Below are 16,112 nucleotides of genomic sequence, written 5' to 3'. Positions count from 1 at the left end.
AATTGAATCAAGGAACAGTGTAATGAAGTTTGTAGAATTAAAGATCTGAAACTAATAATCTTTTTCTTATTCAGAAAAACCTTAGCCAAGCACAAAGTTAAAACATATCTTTTTGTTTGAACCAGGGAGATGGTTTAAAAAGAAGGCAGTGCATGTTTTGTATGTGAGAGACCTAAATATAATATCTGGAGCTATTTACAATCCTTACCTCTAGCTTGGTCTTGGAAGTATCCCCCGAACATGACTAAACATGTTTTGTTCCAAAACAAAAAATTGTAATGAAAAAGAATAAAAGCAAGACATGTATAACAAAATAAAGAGTGGAAATATCATTGAACATGTCAAGATTATCATAAAAATCCAAATCTACTTGTGAAAGCTAAAAGTGTATTTGTCTTTTCAATGATACCTGGCTATTATTTATTTATATATTTATTTTGGTTTTGAGTCACACCCTTCAGTTTTTAGGTCTCACTTAGGCTTTTGTGTTCAGGGATTACTCTTGGGGGGTGACCACATGAGAATTTAACTGGTGTTAGCTTGTGTCAGGAAAGAACCAAAAGTGATTAGTCTTTTTATGAAACTCAATGAGTCTTAGATTATTTAGAGGACAACTTCCCATTTGTCTGAAATTTCTCTTGATATTCTAAGAGGAGCAAAATTGTCTGACACTTTACTGTTAAGAAAATTGGACTGTTTCAGGAAAAGAAAGGGCTATAAACCTTTTATTTGTATAGGAAATTCTTTTATTTTAGCCTTTCAGTTACTAATATGTAGTATCCCATTCTGTGAAAAATTACCGTTCCTAGTCACACAGAAATGACAGGGTTTATCTGAAAATTTTCTTACATATGGTGACTCTTTCTAGAATACACTGATATTAATAATTGTAACCAGTTATTTTATAAAGTGGTTGGTGCTGCAGATCATAAATGCACATTGTAACTGACCTGCCAGAAAACCCTTTTTTTTTTCTTATCATTTTGTGGATAAGACTTAATGCAGGTGCAAATATTATTTTTGAGGTGAAATGACATATGGGCAGAACTTAGAGTTCTAGTTCCATCCCCATTATTCATTAATATGCACATATGCACATGCACAGTTAGAATTTTTATCAGCAAACTTAATTAGTATTCATTAACCAAATTGCTTTATTTAAAAGAAATGGCTGCACCTGATGATCTACATGCCAGCTAAGAACTAGTACAAAAAGGTTTCAACTATATTATGTTCTGGGCTTATACCCAAATACTGTGATACATTTTCTTTTTTCAGTACAAATACTAACTTAGCAAGTTTGAATATAATTTGGGGGCTTCAGGTGCACAAGTTTTTTGAACACTGTTATGATATATTTATTGGCAAGACTAGGCAAGAATTCAAGTACTTTTTATATTATGATCAGTGATTGTTTCTTCACAGAACTTTAGATGATCACAGGTTATGAATATTTAATTTTTGTAAGCTGGAAATTTCTATTTCCATTTATTCCTCTTATATATATCCTTGAAATTTTGACTGCTGCATGTTCTTTTTTTTTTTTTTTTTTTTTTTCTTCTGGAAGTGAGGCATATGGCCAGAGTTTTTCTTGGAAGTGAGGTGAATTGCCTTAATGAGTGTAAAATACACATGTTGTGTATTGCATTAAGATTTCATAAAAGCTTGTACTCATAATGATAGTAACATGCATAAAATGCTTGTACCATGACTTGTTTTTAGAACAAAATCCCTTGGAGAAAAAGAAAGGCTGCAATATTTGCTAATCTTGAAGAAGCATGGTTAGACATTATGCTAAAATATGACAAAAGCAGCTATTTAAAGTATCATTAGCATTCAGTTATGTGTTTAAACTTCTGTTAGTTAAGACAGGATTTAATCATTTAGAGTTATTCTTATTTTATCATAATTAGGATTAATGCTGATAAAATAGATCTGGACAATGAATATTAAGAAGGTGCATTTTTAGTAGAAGGCCTACTGTGATGACTTTCAGTGTTATTTGTGTAAGAAAAGTTAATGGAAGTTCTGTGAATTATGTAGAAATTATGCATACTTGAAAGTTTTATTTATAACCATTTTCTTAGGTTTGCAGGTATATTATTATATGGTAAGATAAGATGTACTTTAATGAGTAAATACAATTCAATTATAGAGACCACTTCTGAAATTATACTATATCTGAAACAAATAGAAAACAACTAGAAAAAATTAATGCATATGTTGAAGGGAATTTTTAGTTTTTTAATAATTTGAGTTTTTCCTTCTCTCTGTTGAATCCACTGAAGGTAACTTCGAAAAACAAAGTATATCAGATTTTTGTGATGCCCCTCTCTCTATTTTTTTATTCTCCTTGTATTGCATTTGAGTCCCAAGCTAGCTCTATGTTCCCTCTTATTGTTATCCTGGACATATAGGCCAAAAATATTACAGCAAGTAGGGCACTATGACATGTGCATGCCTGACTGTGTTCATTCCTAGGCAACACATATGGTCTTCTGAACTTGCTAGGAGTTATCCTTAAGTGTAGAACCAGGAGTAATCCTTGAACCTATCACCCCCAATAAAGAATAAGTGAGTTGTTTATTTAAAATTACAATTTAAAAATAGATATATAAGCTTGAAAAATTGGCCAAATCACCGATATGACCAAATTGCCTCTACTTGTGTGTACCCAAATCTCATACAATATAAATTGCATGAAGTAAATGAATCTGGAGAGGATCATGTTGATTGAAGTTAGTCAGAGGGAGTGGGACAGACAAAATGATCTCTCTCATATGTGGGATATGGAGTCTTCATAGGGGAATAACCAATGTCCAAAGGCAATAGAGATAAATAGAAGGAGAAAAAGTCTTCAGTAGGAAGCCTCCCACTGGGATAGGGGTAGAATGAATAGGCTAGAGAAGGAAAACTAGGACAATTGTGGAGGGGAAAGTGCTGGCCATAGAGGCAGGCTGAGGAGTGAAAGGATTACTGAAAATATTGGTGGAGGGAAATGGACACTGGAGACTAGTTTTGGAATGTTGTATGCTTGACGCTTAATATTGAATAATGTTGTAACTATAATTATGCTGTTTAAAAATAATCTTAAAAAGTTATACAGTCCCATATAATGAAAAAAAGCAATAATGCAAACATCAAAGAATAAAGCTTTTTTAGTGAATTTTTAAAAAAGCTTACGTTTTAAACCCACTCATGTTCAACTTAATTGAGATTTGAGGATTAGAGTAATTCAAGAACAAATAAGTAACTTTTTCTTGATTATTTTCTATAGAATTCCATATTATTTTTAATTCTTAAACACTAGGATAATCCTATCTCTTTTATGTGCGTGTTCAGTCACCTTTAGAAGGTGTGACAATCTAACAAATGCATTTCTTTTGTATTGGGATTTATTTCTGGAAATATCTATACCATAAACAGTGATTAAGTTTTACCTTTAAGTGTTTTTGCTGATTTGTTTTGGGATTTGGGGGCACACTTTACTGTGTGCTCAGGGTTTAGTTGTGACTCAGTGCTCTCGAGAGATCACTCCTGGCAGTGTTCCAAGGACCATAATGTGGTCCTGGGGATTGAACCCAGGTCAGCTGTATGCAAGGCAAGTGCTTTACCTGCTACATTAACTTTCTGACTCTAGAGAAGTTAATTAATTATGCTCAGGGGTCATTTCTGGAAGTAGCAGGGAACAGTCTAACATTGATTTAGGCAAGTACCTTAGCCTCTATACTAGCTCTTGGGTCCCTTAATGGTTTTTGATGAGAGGAAGCAGACAAATAGAGAAGCAGAAAATGATTTGGTTAACTATTAAGAATAACACTTAAGTGTTTCAATATCTAGAATCTGTCTTTCTATCAAAGGTGCCTTTCCTTGTTTTTTTATTTTTTAATATTTTTTTTTGGTTTGGCAACACCTAGTGGTGCTCAGAGCTTACTCCGGGCTTTGTCCTCAGAAATCACTAAATGAGGGCCTTGGGGAATAAATTCAGTATAGGGATCAAATCCAGGTCAGTCATGTGCAAGGCAAAAGCCTGACCTACTGTACTCTTACTCTGGCCTGTAAAGGTACCTTTTTAGCATGGACACTGATCTGCTTTAATTGCCCAATGTTATTGACTCAAGGTTAGCCCTAAATAATATACAGATCACATATTTCTGTTCCTCACATCAACTACTTTAGATGACTAAATAATTTTTTTTGGTTAGCTTTCTTCAGGGTTTACTCCTGACTCTGTTCAGAGATCACTTCTGGTGAATTTAGGGGACTATATGTGTTTCTTGAGGATCAAACCTGTGTTGGCCATATCTAAAGCAAGTGCCCTACCTGTTGTGCTCTTGCTCCAGCCACAACAAATAATATTTGTAAGTTACAGCCCTGAGTTTATAAATAACACAAAATAGATGCATAAATATCTCCATAAACCTATTGGTTTAGTTAGCACTAGGTTTTACAGAGACAATACACGTTTTTTTTTTTCTTTTTTTGAGAAAAATTTAACAGCCAGGTATAGAACCCATTTTACTTTCTACAAAAATGCTATTATTTGAGAGGACTAAATGAAAAAATAGTATGAAGAAATGACTTCAGGGCCGAAGCAGTGATGCAAGCAGTAAGGCCTCTGTCTTGTGCACACTAGCCTAGGACGGACCATAGTTCAACCCTCCGGATTCCATATGGTCCCCAAGGAAGGAGCGATTTCTGAGCACATAACCAGGAGTAACACTTGAGCGTCAGCACCAGATGAGCACCAGCTGTGCCCCCCAAAAAGAAATGAATCTAAGAATAAATAAAACTGAAATCACAAATAAGTTTTAAATTATTTAAAATTAATTAATTAATTGAAATTGCATACAATAATAGACAATTTTATAAAGTGATAAAGTATCACAGGTATAAAGCTAGAGAGAGAGAGACAAAAAACCACAGTTTTTTTATTATTAAAGTTTTCTGAAAATAAATAATAATACCCTTGTGTCATGGTTTGATATTAAAGATTTAATTTATTATTATTTTATGAAACATCTTATTGAAATATAATAGGAACTTAAGTACATAGCTTGCAAAGTTATTATTAATTCAGTACCACAAAATAAGGGTACCCCAATAAAAAGTTTTATTATAATTACTTCATTTAAAGAAGACTATTTTCTCCTTTGAAATTTTCTAAAATCATTTGTATATAATAGTAATTTAATTATAGTACTTATTAGAATCCTCTTATTTTGTGCTGTGAATAACCAAAAGAGACCATTTTCTTTTTCTTTTTCTTTTTCTTTTTTTTTTTTTTAATTTTGGGCCACACCTGGTGGTGCTTAAGGGTTACTCTTATCTCTGCAATCAGGAATCACTCCTGGCAGGCTTGAGGGCCCATCTGGAATGCCGGGGTTCAAACGTGGGTCAGTTGCATGCAAGGCAAGTGCCCTACCCACTGTGATATTGCTCTGGCCTCAAGACCATTTTTTTCTTATTCTCAATACAGCCTGTGTAAGCTAACAGTTTTTCTGCTTTGATACTCTTGATGACAAGTGCTATGTGGTAGATAGAATAATGTCCTGGTCCTTGAGATGTTTGTGTCCTAACTATCACCTTATGAATATATTATTTTACACAGCAAGTATGAACTGTGTAGATAACAGAATATCATCTACCATGTGATGTCCAGTCATTGACATTAATTTTTCCCTGTTCTGTAGTTTGAAGTCTGAGATCTGAATACCAGTGTGGCTAGTTTCTTGTATAAACTTGAATCTAGCTTGCACATGACTATTTTCTCATTGTATTGTGAACATCACAGTGGGCGAGAAATAATGTTCCTGGGGTCTCTTTCGAACCCTATTTATAAGGAATCCATTTTCTTTCTTTTCCTTCCTTCCTTCCTTCCTTCCTTCCTTCCTTCCTTCCTTCCTTCCTTCCTTCCTTCCTTCCTTCCTTCCTTCCTTCCTTCCTTCCTTCCTTCCTTCCTTCCTTCCTTCCTTCCTTCCTTTCTTTCTCTCTTTTCTCTCTTTCTTTTTTTCTTTCTTTCTTTCTTTCTCTCTTTTCTCTCTTTCTTTCTCTCTTTTCTCTCTTTCTTTCTTTCTTTCTTTCTTTCTTTCTTTCTTTCTTTCTTTCTTTCTTTCTTTCTTTCTTTCTTTCTTTCTTTCTTTCTTTCTTTCTTTCTTTCTTTCTTTCTTTCTTTCTTTCTTTCTTTCTTTCTTTCTTTCTTTCTTTCTTTCTTTCTTTCTTTCCTTTCTTCTTTCTTTTCTTTTAGGCCACACCTAGAAGTGCTCAGTTTATTCCCGACTCTGTGCTCAGGGATGTGTACAAGCCACTCCTGGTGTGGCTTGAGGTCATACATGGTGCCAGGGATTAAACTTGGCTTGACCGCATACAAGACAAGTTTTCTACCTGCTGTTTGATTTTTCTAGCCCCCTAAGGACTCTACTCTTATGATGTAATTATTTCTCAAAGGTTTTATCTTCTACAACATTTGTTTTTTGGGGGGGGTAGGGTTTCAACATTGGAGGTTTTGAGGGATGCAAATATTTGGTTAATAATAATACCAAAGAGGTTTTAAAGATATAATCAAGCCTAAGAACATCTAGATGAGAGATTATGCTGGATTATTTAAATTGTCCCTCTCTCCTTACTGTGGATCCCTGAGAATAAAAACCCTTCTCTTCTGTTGGATGCTGAACCTCTGTGATGCTGTTTCTGAACTGCCTGATAGATGAAACCCCAGTTTGTTCTGGGGTACCCCACTGAGCAATTGTTTCAGGTATTTTCCTTGAGGCTGGAAGCTTTGGAAACACCATCATACCAAATATGGGGAAGAACAGCACAACAAGAGGTGCCATCCCCCCATGATTAGTGACTCTTAATCAGACTTGACCTTGGCCCAACCCTCTTCCCTCACAGAGAACTCTCCTTAAAGAAGATAATACCTTCAGCATCCCAACAATCTGGGAGAAGTGCTGGAGGAAATCCTGCCTCTCTTGGTTAAATACATCTGAATTCTTGTCTCCATTTATTCTGGAAGAAGGAAGTGATATGATCCTGGATGCAGCTTCGTGGGTGACAGAAGATGAATTGAACCACCCTGAGATAGGAAATGTATCTGCCAGCTCAAGAAGACCCTGGAGTACAACTTGGTTAGGGGCAAATACCATCATAGCATGATGGTGCTGGCCACTTTTCGAGAGCTGGCTGAGGTCAGGAAGCAAAATGCTGAGAATATCAAGTAGACCCTCACTGTGGGCTCGTTTGTGGAACGCTCCAAGCTTTCTTGCTGGTGACAGATGACATCATGGATACATCTTTATCTCATTGGGCAGCCCTGTTGGTATTAGAAGCCTGGTGTAGAGCTGGATGCTGTGAATGACTCTGCCTGTGGAGGCATGAATGTACTGTCTTCTGAAGTTCTACTTCTGGGAGCAGCCCTATTACCTGAACATCATTGAACCCTTCATATCAGACAAAAGTTGGGCAGATTCTAGATGTCATAACAGCCCCCTCAGAACAACATGTATCTTGGCAGATTCACCAAAAAGAGGTGCAATTCCATTGTCAAGTATAAGACCTCTTTCTACTTCTTCTACCTTCCTATGGCTGCTGCCATGTACATGGCAAGTATTGACGGTGAGAAGGAGCATGCTAATACCAATAAGATCCTGTTGGAAATGGGATAGTTCTTTCAGATTTAGGATGATTACCTGGACCTACTTGGGGACTCCAGTGTGATGGGCAAAATTGTCACTGACATTGAAGACAACACATGCAGCTTACTAGTGGTCCAGTGTATGCAGTGGGCCTCTCTGGAGCAGTGCAAAATCCTACCGGAAATTTATAGGCAAAAGGAACCCAGATGAAGGTGGCTTTGAGTAAAGGTGCTCTGTGAGGAAATGGGTCTGCCTGTCCTGTTCACACAGTACTAGGAAGAGAGTTATAACCACCTTATGAGTATTATAGAGCAGCACGCTAACCCCTGCCAAGCCCCCTGGCCATCTTCCTGGGTCTGGCACAGAAGATCTACAAGTGCAATAAATGATCTAACATGCATGGTGGGGGTGGTCCTCAAAAAATTATTCTCTAACTTAAAAAAAAGAGAGAGAAGATAATACCTATCAACAGTTTTGCTCCAGAGGCATTCCTAAACCCCACTGGTTCAAACTTATCTTTTTCTCCAGTACCTCAAGTACCCCAGAGGCTATATCCATTTACCCCTCAGATACCCAGGTTCCTCTTTTTGTGCTATATAAGCATTGTAAGAAGGGAATAATCTCTCTTTGATCATCAGAAGCCCGAGGGATAGTACTGTGAGTGTTTGCCTTGCATGTGGCTGACCCAGGTTCAATTCTTGGCATCACATATGGTCCCACCGGCATGCCAGGAGTAATTTGTCGGTGCAGAGCCAAGAGTAATCCCTGAGCACTTCTGGGTATTGCTACAACACCTCCAAAAATTTAAAGAAAAGAATAGCCCAAGGTTAGGAATTACTAATCATGGGGGATGGTGTCCTTCCCAACTCTGGTGCAGTGATGTCTCAGAAGCTTTAAGCCTCCAGGAAAATCTCTAGAACAATTGCTCTACATGGTCCTTTGGAAAAAATAGCTTGGAGGGTGGGTTTCATCTGCCAGATGGTTCAGGAACAGCATCACAGAGGGTATGTACCACTCTTCTGGAAAATAAGGCAGAAGAAGAAATAGGAAAGATTTGGCATGTGAGATGAACTTAGTTCACCAATGTTTACTTTCAACATACAGAAAAGGGGCCATGAGTTAAGAAGTTTGGAGGCTTTTAAAAGACAGGAAAGATTCTTAGGTGGTAGTCAACAAAACAATTTTAAAACTACAAGGATTTTAATTTTACCAATAAGCAAGACATAAAATTTCTCTAGAGTCTTTAGAAAAATCCAGCCCATCATCATGTTGACATTATTTTGTAAGATGATAAATTTCTCTAGTTCTAAGCTACAATGTTTGAGGAAATTTCTTATAGCAGCAACAGAAAATGAACACCATTGGCCACCTTTTAACACCATTCCTAGTAGATTAAGACAGAGGGCCAGTGGAGCTGAACTTCACTAGATTTAACTTCAAGGTACAGAGGCCCAGTTGGTTTATTTTCCTGAATCCTTGACCAAATCCCCACCCTAACTGCAGGCTCATGAGAAAAACTTACATCTGAGATACATATTTTGTTATTATATATTATGGTTCTAATTCTTGGATTTTCATAAATTAAACATGGACTTTGTGCTGCAAGATCTAGAAAAAAAATAATCCCATCGTTTTAGTTAACTCTCTCAAGCACATACTTTGAGTTTGACCCTTCAAGTTTTGCTCCAGTGGAAAGATGAGTAGGAAAAGAAAATACTAGTTAGAACCATGACATTTCTCCTTGAGATGAGAGAAAGCCTGATTGACTCATTGATTGACTCATTGATTCTCAGACAACAGTGGGATTCAACCTTCAATCTGTGCTATCTGGCTTTCCACAACAACTGGTATGAACATGGTAGTAAACAAGAGGGTGAAATTCTAAAACATGAAATTCAAAGTGCTGAAAGAATACTCTGCGCAGAAGAAAAGATGTCAAATGTCTTTTTAGGTAACTCTGAAAGTCAGTTCCCTATTCCAATATTATGCGTAAGCTCCTTGGAGAAAAAAGAAACTGGACTTTGTTCTCCAGGAAAGAGCATTATATTGATTGAGCAAGCATTATAATATAATTTGATCTTTAAAATGAAGTCTCAGTTATGATTATAAGTAAAATTCAAGTAGAAAGTATCATTTCTTAAACTGGGGAACACATCTTTTGGTGTTCTGGGACCACCATGGCTCTGTAATTAGGGTGACTTCTGGATCCATACTTAGAGGTCACTTTTGGTGGGTTTGGAGGACCACATGGTGTGATAGGGATCAAATCTAGATGACATGCAAGGCAAACACCCTACCCATTGTACCCACTGTATTATGTCTTCAGCCTTCTGTTTACCTGTTTAATCTTTTCTGAGTTTCCCTTATACATTGTCCGTGACTTTGACACCATAAATAATAAATAGCCTAATCTACTCTCAGTTTATTAGAATACTTAACAGAATATTAGTTTTGTGGGTAAGGAAACTTTTTACTGATATATGATATGTAGTGATGTGTTTTTAAAAACTTGGGAATTGTCAGATTTGCTATCAAAAAGTCCTCAAAAAGTAAAATGAAGGAATGAATGAATGAATGCAAAGCTGCCCTCTGAGACACATATTTGGCTTTTGTATGTTTATTTTTCTTTTTGGTAGCTTTTATGTACCTCTAGTTTCCAAAATTAACTCTTGTTCCTCATAAAATGAGTAATCACTAATCTTCTAGTGGCAATCTGACTTAATCATGTAAAAATTATATTTAAAATAATGAATTTGGATGGTGACTATAGCTCATAGTATAGTAGTTGCCTTGCACATGTAAAATTCTAGGTTTAATCTCTGGTACTACAAACACGCGCACACACACACACACACACACACACGAACATAAGCAAAGGGAATTTTAGACTTTTTAGATTTTTTTTTAGGGCCACACCCATTTGATGCTCAGGGGTTACTCCTGGCTAAGCGCTCAGAAATTGCCCCTGGCTTGGGGGGACCATATGGGATTCCCGGGGATCGAACCGTGGTCCTTCCTTGGCTAGTGCTTGCAAGGCAGACACCTGACCTCTAGCGCCACCTCTCCGGCCCCGACTTTTTAGATTTTTTGATTGACCATTTTTTTCTACATTGTAGAACATATTTATTTATTTATTTATTTATTTATTTATTTATTTAGATTTTTGGGTCACACCTGGTGACGCTCAGGGGTTACTCCTGAGCTATCACTCAGAAATCAGTTCTGGCTTGGGGGCCATCTGAGATGGAGGGGATCAAACCACTGTCTGTCCTAGGCTAGCGTGGACAAGGCAGACACCTTACTGCTTGTGCCATCACTCTGGCTTATGACATCCCTAAGAGCATCTCTCTACTTATTAAAACTCATATTTATTGGCCTTTTAAAGGAGAGGAGAAAATATCCAATACCTACCAAAAGTAGGCAGTTTTGGAAATCAGAAGACTATATTCTTAGTGGGAATATAAATATGTGAAAAACCTATTGTGCAGAAAGGCAAAGCAAAAAGACAGTTGTATTTTAATATTGATGTTGAATTGTAGGGGGAAAAAGTCACTCTTGAGATTTGAAAAGTATAGCCCTTGTATGAGTTTGAAATTTGATTTCTTGCTGCAGTGCACAACAAAAATATAACCTAATGTGAATTCTGACATGTTCCCTCCCGATTTCCTTTTTTCCTGAGACTATTATTACGAGCAAAGCTAAACAACATAACCAAGAAAGTGATATTCAAGGTGAAATAAGGCTCCATGTGATAGAACCCATTGAGGCAAGAGACAATAGAACCTATAGAGGCAGGCTGGGGGAGTGGAGGAGAGAAACTGGGAACATTAGCGGTGGAGAATGTGTTCTTGTGAAGGAATGGGTGTTGTACATTGTATGAGTGAAACTCAATCATTACAGCTTTCAAGATGGATCTCATGGTGATTCAATTACAGATTTTACTTAATTAAAAAAGACACAACAGAGTCAAATTTAATGGCAGACTGACTCTAAAGAGTCTCTGCTTTTCATTGTTTACAACCTTGTGTGAGTTCCTCTCTTTGAGCATAAGTGGAATCTGTGACTTTCTTTTTATTTATTAACTTTGGTGTTGGGCCTCACCCTACAGTGCTCAGGGCTTACTCCTAGTGTAGGCTATGGGATCACTCTTGGTGGAATCAGGGACTATATGGGGTGCTGGGATTGAACTTGGGTCAACCACCTGCAAAACAAGTGTCTTACCTGATGTACTATCTCTCTAGCCCCATTGTGTGTTATGACTTTTTAACTAGTAGGATATTGCAGTGGTGATGGTATTTACTTTCTGGGAGAATGATGCATAATACTATAATGAACTTGTTATGAGAAGACTTTCTTGGTATGAGATGAACTGTGGAGGTAGCCACAGGAACAATCGTTAGCTACCAGTAGCAGGAAATGGGACACTCAATTTGAAGATTATGGGGAATTAAGTGTTAATTATCATGTGCATCTGAAATGGGCACTTCTCTAAACTGATTCCTTGACTGCAGCTTTGTGAGGCCCCAAATAAGACCCCCAAATAACCTACATGTAGATTAGTGAACTATAAGAGGTTCTGAAAGAATAAATGTGTTGTTTTGAGTTACTAAGTTTGTGATAATACTGCTTTATAAAAAGCAATTACCAGACCTCAAATTCAGCTATAATTATTAGCATCTATAATAATTATGTTTAATGTAGTTAGAGGAAATAGGGAATAAATAAAATATGAGCCCAGCAGAAAAAACTATTAAACATATTTAAAATAAATAAAACTTTAAAATGGAAAGTATCTAACATTTTATTTATAATGCAGTGACAGCCCAAATAAACATAGCTACAAATGGAATTAGTGATCCACAAGAGAAGAAGAAATTATTCAGAGTTAACTCACCTTGTTTCTGCCCAGAATATTTAAATTCTCATGGTCACATGGCACTCTCCTGCACTTCTTTTAGATTTCTATTTAAATCACTCCTTATCTGGGAGGCCTTACTAATAACCTTGATAATGGCCAATTACTCTTTCTGCACTTTTGACTTAGTTTCTCATGCATTATCTTCCTTTATGGTATTTATTACTCAATGATATAGTGTATTATCATATCTTTAATGTCTAGCTTTCCAAGAATTTTCCTTTTTTTCTGATTATTTAAACACTGTGGTTACAAGGTTGTTCATAATACAGTTTATTATTACAGATACAAAATTGTTCATGATTGAGTTTTATTCATACAATGTCCAACACCCTTCACCAGTGCACATTTCTTATCAGTGTTCCTGGTTTTCCTCTTGTTATCCCCATGCCTGTCTCCAGGGCAGACATTTTTCTTCCCTCTCTTTTGCTCTTTCATTTCCCCCCTTTTAGAGATTGTGGCTTGCAGTACCAATAGAGTATTCTTGACATTTATATAAGAATTCTGAGTGTTATCTCCTAGGCCAAGGGAATTTCCTTTCTAATTTTCCCCAATACTTACTGTGCCTATGCAAAAACAAACAAAAAACAATCAAACAAACAAAATAACTTACCACACCAGCCCCCTCGTTTTTTCTTTTTTCTTTTTCAGTTGTGTTTTTTGTCATTGCTTGTAATGGTTAGGTGTTTTTCTTTTCATTTCTTCTTTTAAATCTATATTTATAGCTTCTAGATGAGCTCTTCCAGTTTTTTTCACCTTTGTTTTTCCAATAGAACCACAGACCTTAAATCATATTGTTCTGCCTCAAAATTTGAGGGGAGAAAAAGTGGATGGTACCAGGAGCAAACATTCACATGAGCATTGAATGGAAATAAAACATGATCATACCTAAACATCAAACCCAAAGTCAATGACAACAGAATCAAGCTATACACAGAGGAGACCTATTACACTAGCAGTCCAGGGTTCATGGGGGGGGGGGGGGAGTATATGATGGATGCTGGAAATAGGGTAGAGGAAGGACAACACTGGTGGTGGGAAAGGCCCTATTTCACTGTCACTATGAACCTTAAATATAACTGTGAAAGATTTGTAATTCACAGTGGTCACAATAAAAATTATTAGAAAAAAAATCCTGAGTGTAAAATGTGCTTGACCCTGATCTCAGAGCCAGAAGTTCCTGAGCACTTCTGGGTATATTCCTCCCTCTCTCAAGATAGCAATTAAAAATGAAGGAGATGATTAAGACCTGTAAATATTTTGCATAATTTGATGGTAATAAATGAAAAAAAAAGACAAGTAAAAATGTAATTTTAGAAAATTATTTTCTACCAGACTAAAAATGTTTTAAAAATGTATAAATTTATAAACATTGAAAAATTATGTTTCCACAGATGAAATACCCAGTTTAGGTGATATTAAAGGAACAAGGCTCATCAAACATTGTTTTAGAACATTATGCTGGGGAGTGTTGTACAACTCTGACATCAAAACAAAAATGCATGAAGAAAATTGCAGGTCTTTCTAATTTTGGAATGTAGACGTAAACACTTGAAACAAAACTAAAGCAAAATTCTAGCTGATTTTGACAATGATTCAGAACTGTCAGTCTTGCGGGCCAATCGAGTGAGTAACACTGTGAAAGGACAAGAATATTTTATTGGCAATATGCAGGCAGGTTTAAGATGTTGGACTCATGTCATCAAAGCAAATATTTTGTCTGTAGATTGTTGCCATACATCCGTAAAATAACTTTTCTTTTTCCTTTCATCTTTTCTGAGTTAATAAGCACAAGTACCCTTAATTACTTCAACCGTGACCCTCAGATGATTTATATTAAACTGCCTGATAAATAGAAGTGGCAGAGAAAGCAGCAGAGAGAAGCTTGGCTGGCTCAGTAGGGTCCAAGAAACTGCTCAACAAACCCTGGCTGAAATGCACTTTTTCCAGTGACTTTTTATGATTTCTGTGTGAAACCACAAGCTAAGATATATAGGTATATCTATATAGATATATCTCACAGGCATGACTCAAACTCTAGCATGTATAATGAGCCATTAAGTGTATATTCAGATTCAGAGTCTGAGGATACACTCCCAAATAGGGTGAAGTCAGAACTTACCAGATCTGGGCCTCATGAACTGCCTTCCTAACAAAGGGTAAAAATAAATTCATTGAGCAACTTATGCTAAATTGTGCTGCCTATGGGCCCACTTCTCCATATTGTACTGACTCTTGGTTTCTTGGATGACTCTCCTAGATAAGGGATCTGCCCTTTAAGAGTAGAGAAATGGCTCAAATAGAGACCCCTGGTAACCAATTGAGAAGCAGCTGCTGGGGGAGATAAGAACCCTCAGCTGTAGTGCAGTGAGGGTTGTTGGTTACTGGTTAGTTGGTGGGTTGGCCGGTGTTCATGGTAGTGACTGCTTCGTTTGGCATTCATTCTGACTCCTGGATGCCGTCTAGATTCCTAAAAGATGAAATTTTCCCCAGTGATTTTTGACTAAAAATCCCTGGTTTCTCTATCCTGCATATTCCCTATAAAATCCAGTCTGAGAAAACCCCTTGTTTAGTCAGAGTGGTTCCTACTTGGCCTCATGCAGAAGGCGATTTTCTTTTTAACAGTAAATCACAAGAAGGGATTTTTTATAGGGAAAGAGCAAGAAATAAAGAAGGACTTTGATTTTTCTTTGCTTGGCCAAACACTTGCCACTTCCTGTTTTCCTAAGATTTTGGCTAAATGACTCATTTACACTTAGGTAGTAAGCTGTATGTCAGAGCAGATGATCGTTTCCAACAGTTGCTTGACAACAATAGTAGAAAGTTGTAAATTACTGACCTGAAACTCCTGGAAGTGGGTAAGTGAAGTGAGATTAGAAGTTTGGACCACAGTCTCTCGATTTTTTCTAAAAAATATTTTTATTCTTTTGCTAATGCATTATCTCAAAATGATTAGACCCACTAATATGGCTACACGTACTGCTGCCATTATTACATTTTCCTTTCTCTTAATTAATTATGTGCTGTATTCATAGCTTTTCATAGCAAGCTAACATTTCTTTTTTTTTTTTTTTTGGGTCACACCCGCCAGCATTCAAGGGCTACTCCTGGCTCTACGCTCAGAAATCACTCCTTATTATTTGGGGCCCATATGGGATGCCGGGATTCGAACAACCACCTTCTGCATGCAAGGCAAACGCACTTCCACCATGCTATCTCTCTGGCCCCAAGCTAACATTTCTAAGTTACATCTAGATATTTTGGCTATTTACTTTAATTGTGTAGTGTTCAATACTCATTTTTAAAAACTAGAAGACATATTAATATAATATATTTCTGAACTGATGGACAGAATGTTTAAACTTCTAAGACTATTCAGTAGACTATTGCCCTGGTTGCCTTCAGAAATCTTGTTACTCCTTATGCTTCCACCCCATAAAAGAGAAAGAGGAAGTGGATAGAAAAATAGAAAAGGAAATTTTATTTCCACTTAAATACATGTTATAATGTAAGGATGAAAATCTATGTAATTTATAAAAAATTTTCTTGTATTTGTTAAAACT

General features: G+C 36.5%; 1 protein-coding gene and 1 pseudogene across 2 annotated transcripts in view; both read left to right on the top strand.

Annotated features, from left to right (window-relative positions):
- TAFA2 (TAFA chemokine like family member 2) overlaps positions 1-16,112 on the top strand; it is a 588,553-nt gene that overhangs the window by 160,604 nt on the left and 411,837 nt on the right. The window lies entirely within an intron of this gene.
- Positions 302-8,023, top strand: LOC126021902 (farnesyl pyrophosphate synthase-like; annotated as a pseudogene).

Source organism: Suncus etruscus, chromosome 11 (assembly GCF_024139225.1).
Source record: "Suncus etruscus isolate mSunEtr1 chromosome 11, mSunEtr1.pri.cur, whole genome shotgun sequence".
In the NCBI taxonomy this organism is placed as follows: Eukaryota; Metazoa; Chordata; class Mammalia; order Eulipotyphla; family Soricidae; genus Suncus; species Suncus etruscus.
The sequence above is the reverse complement of the archived record's forward strand: the minus strand, read 5'-3'. Positions and strand labels throughout refer to the sequence as shown.